Genomic DNA, 5,829 nt, shown 5'->3' on the forward strand with positions numbered 1-5,829 from the left:
TAACCATTTCCGATTCCTTCGGGGATCGGATCTTGGATCGATTTCCCCTAACCCTAACCCTAACCCTAACCCTAACCCTAACCCTAACCCTAACCCTAACCCTAACCCTAACCATTTGAGACCTGGCTCATAACCCTGATGGGCACACACCACTCTAACCCTAACCCTAACCAGCACAGCCCTCTGGCACACAACCCTGAGGCGCTCACCCCTCGCTCTTCTAACCCTACCCAATTCTAGCCCGCGGGTTTTGAACCCGGGTAATAATAGCCCTCTCCAAAATTACCCCTCTGAACCGTACCCCGGGCTTGGTGTGACCCCCGGAAAAAACAAGTGGCTTTCTTTCTCCTTTTTGTTCTTTTTCTTAAATTATCAATACATTATTAATATATACCCCCTCTGTTCCTATAAAAACAGAAGTAATGGATAAATGGTTATATAAATAAATAAATAAATGAGTACATGAACACACTACAACACATCACACACAAGGAAACATACAACTGTGGGGCAGAGTACTGTGGGGTTTGGACCCTGGCCCCGTCCAGTAGCCGTCTTTAGTGGTCAGCGGTTGGGTGGAGAGTGCATAACCATTTCCGATTCCTTCGGGGATCGGATCTTGGATCGATTTCCCCTAACCCTAACCCTAACCCTAACCCTAACCAGCACAGCCCTCTGGCACACAACCCTGAGGCGCTCACCCCTCGCTCTTCTAACCCTACCCAATTCTAGCCCGCGGGTTTTGAACCCGGGTAATAATAGCCCGCTCCAAAATTACCCCTCTGAACCGTACCCCGGGCTTGGTGTGACCCCCGGAAAAAACAAGTGGCTTTCTTTCTCCTTTTTGTTCTTTTTCTTAAATTATCAATACATTATTAATATATACCCCCTCTGTTCCTATAAAAACAGAAGTAATGGATAAATGGTTATATAAATAAATAAATAAATGAGTACATGAACACACTACAACACATCACACACAAGGAAACATACAACTGTGGGGCAGAGTACTGTGGGGTTTGGACCCTGGCCCCGTCCAGTAGCCGTCTTTAGTGGTCAGCGGTTGGGTGGAGAGTGCATAACCATTTCCGATTCCTTCGGGGATCGGATCTTGGATCGATTTCCCCTAACCCTAACCCTAACCCTAACCCTAACCAGCACAGCCCTCTGGCACACAACCCTGAGGCGCTCACCCCTCGCTCTTCTAACCCTACCCAATTCTAGCCCGCGGGTTTTGAACCCGGGTAATAATAGCCCGCTCCAAAATTACCCCTCTGAACCGTACCCCGGGCTTGGTGTGACCCCCGGAAAAAACAAGTGGCTTTCTTTCTCCTTTTTGTTCTTTTTCTTAAATTATCAATACATTATTAATATATACCCCCTCTGTTCCTATAAAAACAGAAGTAATGGATAAATGGTTATATAAATAAATAAATAAATGAGTACATGAACACACTACAACACCCCACACACAAGGAAACATACAACTGTGGGGCAGAGTACTGTGGGGTTTGGACCCTGGCCCCGTCCAGTAGCCGTCTTTAGTGGTCAGCGGTTGGGTGGAGAGTGCATAACCATTTCCGATTCCTTCGGGGATCGGATCTTGGATCGATTTCCCCTAACCCTAACCCTAACCCTAACCCTACCCACCCTAACCCTGATGGGCACACACCACTCTAACCCTAACCATTTGAGACCTGGCTCATAACCCTGATGGGCACACACCACTCTAACCCTAACCCTAACCAGCACAGCCCTCTGGCACACAACCCTGAGGCGCTCACCCCTCGCTCTTCTAACCCTACCCAATTCTAGCCCGCGGGTTTTGAACCCGGGTAATAATAGCCCTCTCCAAAATTACCCCTCTGAACCGTACCCCGGGCTTGGTGTGACCCCCGGAAAAAACAAGTGGCTTTCTTTCTCCTTTTTGTTCTTTTTCTTAAATTATCAATACATTATTAATATATACCCCCTCTGTTCCTATAAAAACAGAAGTAATGGATAAATGGTTATATAAATAAATAAATAAATGAGTACATAAACATACAACTGTGGGGCAGAGTGCTGTGGGGTTTGGACCCTGGCCCCGTCCAGTAGCCGTCTTTAGTGGTCAGTGGTTGGGTGGAGAGTGCATAACCATTTCCGATTCCTTCGGGGATCGGATCTTGGATCGATTTCCCCTAACCCTAACCCTAACCCCTAACCCTAACCCCTAACCCTAACCCCTAACCCTAACCCTAACCCTAACCCTAACCCTAACCGTCACAGTCCTGATGGATCAGTGGCTTATACCTAAACTTAACCGTCACAGTCCTGATGGATCAGTGGTTTATACCTAACCCTAACCGTCACAGCCCTGATGGATCAGTGGCTTATACTTAACCCTAACCGTCACAGCCCTGATGGATCAGTGGTTTATACCTAAACCTAACCGTCACAGTCCTGATGGATTTGTGAAATACACGGGGATCTGTCCCTGCACTTATCCTTCCCTTAATCCTACCCCTCACGACCACTGAGGGATTTGTGAGATGTATTCGGGGCGCTCGGTGCTCATCCTTTTCCTAAAAACTATCCTCACAACCCGGAGGGATTTGAGATGCATGGGTATTTGTTCCTGCGTTTATTCTTCACTGGCATTTGGCCATGGTGGCTGGGGAGAGGAGTGGAATTTACCCCTGCGTCCCCTAATTCTAAAGGTCATAGCCCGGTGGGAATGGTGACATGGGGGAGATCGGTCCTTATGTGGATCCTAGCCTTGCTCTAACTATCATAGGCATGATGGATCATTGGCTCGGGTTTATCTGCTGTTTCCTTTCCGGCCTGGCGGAACGTTGGGTTTGGTGGGATAGGAACGGAAGTAATGGTTTAACAACCTCCTGTATTGGAGGTATCGTAGCTCTCCTCATCTGGATCTAACCATCGAACCCTGATATCGATGATATGGGTCAGATCGGTCCTTACGTTGATCCTAGCCTTATTCTAACTATCACAGCCATGATGGATCAGGGGCTCGGGTTTGTCTGTTTCCTTTCCGGCCTAGCGGAACGTTTGGTTTGGTGGGATAGGAACGGGAGTAATGGTTTAACAACCGACTACAGGGATTTAACCATCGAACACTGGTATCAATGACATGGGTCTGGGTCGACCCTCGCACCCTTTATTGCCTAATCTTAGCCATCACAGCCCTGATGGACCAGGGGTGCAGATTTATCTCCTTGGTCTGCCTCCCGGCCTGAACGACGGCTGGAGCCGGGAGCTGGCTTCCAGCTCCATTTCGGCCTGGCCGAGCGTTGGCTTTGGTGGGGAGGGAGCCATAGTAAGGATTCTGAACTTACCCGTCAGGTGGACTTGCTGATTTCCATGCCTACGGGCTAAAGCTCTGGTTCATCGAGATTGTGTGGGTGTATATACCAAGTCCGGGTCAGTTCTGCTCGTCACAGTGATAGAGGCTCTTCACCCACCAATGTTTTTTGCTAAGGTCGGTCTGGAGGAGGACATGATGGGTTTTATTTTCATGGGGTAGGGTGCGGACGTGTGGGGGTTTAGTTCTAGAGTTTGGGGAAGTGTTGGGCCAGGCCCGGTCTAGCATTTCCCCCGGGGGGGAGGGTTTTTTGTTTGAGGGGCCCGGAACCTAGTAATGGTAGTCCCGAGAGGGGACGACGGTTGGGTCAAAAGAGCACGAGCCCGTGCCTTTCCTCAGACTCCCCTTGGACCCGGACCAGTTCTAGGCCAGGGGAGCTGTTGTAATTCTTACAAAAACCTAACCCTAACCCTAACCCTAACCCTAACCCAAGTCAAACACAAGTCCCACCCAAGTCAAACACAAGTCCCACCCACCTAAGTCCCACCCAAGTCAAACACAAGTCCCACCCAAGTCAAACACAAGTCCCACCCACCCAAGTCCCACCCAACGTCCTATATATATATATGTGGGGCTCAACTCCATAACTCAAAAAGGGGAGGAGATAGAGGGATGGGACCACGCCCAATCGACTGGGCATGGCCAAATTAGTATATATACCAAATCTCCTCCCTCTAGGACCAAGGGAAGCAAAGTGCACCAGGGGGTGTAATAGCATATCTCGGCACCTGGTGGCGCTAGAGCCACGGAACCAAGTGCAATCGACTGGGCATACTCTAATTAGTATACTCACAAAATTTCAGATCTGTAGCTGCAAAAAAAATGGGGGTGCAATACCATATCTCGGCCCCTGGTGGCGCTAGAGCTCCCAAACCAAGTGCAAACGATCGGGCGCCCTCTAAATAGTATATATACCAAATTTCAGCCTCCTAGGACCTATAGAAACGAAGTGCACCCCCCCTATAGGGGGGTGCACTTTCGCATTTTACCCTGTTACCTAACCCTAACCCTAACCCAAGTCAAACACAAGTCCCACCCAAGTCAAACACAAGTCCCACCCACCTAAGTCCCACCCAAGTCAAACACAAGTCCCACCCAAGTCAAACACAAGTCCCACCCACCCAAGTCCCACCCAACGTCCTATATATATATATGTGGGGCTCAACTCCATAACTCAAAAAGGCGAGGAGATAGAGGGATGGGTTCACGCCCAATCGACTGGGCGTGACCAAATTAGTATACAGGCGAAGTCTCCGCCCTGTAAGACCAAAGGGGGCGGAGTTAGAGGGGGGGCTCAACTGGGGGCTCAACTCCATAACTCAAAAAGGGGAGGAGCTAAAGGGATGGGACCACGCCCAATCGACTGGGCGTGGCCAAATTAGTATACAGGCGAAGTTTCATCCCCCTAGGACCAAAGGGGGCGGAGTTACTGGGGGGGGCTCAACTCAGGGGGGCTCAACTTCGCAAAAGTGCCTATTACCCTAACCCTAACCCTAACCCTAACCCTAACCTAGGAAAAATACTATAATACTATATATAATAATTATATATACTAAAAAAAATTACACTTTCCCATTCATTTTCAATGTGGGGTCAATCTGACCCCGAGGGACTTAAACGGTAAAACATTTTTTACACACCTTTAGAACAACCAAATCAAGCCCAGATTTTTTTGTGCATGTTAAGATGGATTATTTAGGAAAAGTCACAGAGTCTCATGGCCCTGAGATGAAGGGAACACTTTTTAAAAATGGAGGAAAAGTCCAGTGGGGTCAGCTGGACCCCAAGGGCCGATTAAGGGTTAATAGCAAACAATGCAAGATAAATGAATCACCCTTGTTGCTGAATTATCTACAGTAACACAGGCTACAGTTGCCACATTAGAAAATACACTTACATTACCTAACTTACATAACATAAACCCGTACAGTTTCTAATGGTATCTATTCAGTGTACCATATGACTGAATCTATACTGTAGTTGACCTTTTATACAGTTCCCTTTCAGTCGGTCACGTTCGACGTACGTCAGAAGTGAACAGATGAATTGGGATATCGCATGAGAGTCATGTCGCCTTCGAGTGTGTACTAAACGAGCCAATGAACATTGGCGTGCAAGATTTACATGTCGCTCTCCGCCCCGCAGCGCAGGGATAAATACGGAAGTGCATGCAAGCGCACCTTAGCACTAAAATCACAAAAGATCATCAAAAGTGAAATTTTTTTCAAACTTTCAGCATAATTTCAATTGTGTTAGAACAATACACAATCACAAAGTATCCTTTTCACTACACAAAATAAGTGTTTCATCTATATAAATGTTTCATTCACAGCAACTGCCTTTCATAAAGCTTATTCAACTTGTTTCAATTAACATCTTTAATAATTTCTACTCTGTAGATGATTGTGGATAAATGATTGTGTACTGCCAGAACGCATTTCAAGGTCAAAGGGGCATTGACCCCC

The sequence above is a fragment of the Gobio gobio genome (assembly GCF_949357685.1).
Source record: "Gobio gobio genome assembly, chromosome: 7".
Taxonomy (NCBI): domain Eukaryota; kingdom Metazoa; phylum Chordata; class Actinopteri; order Cypriniformes; family Gobionidae; genus Gobio; species Gobio gobio.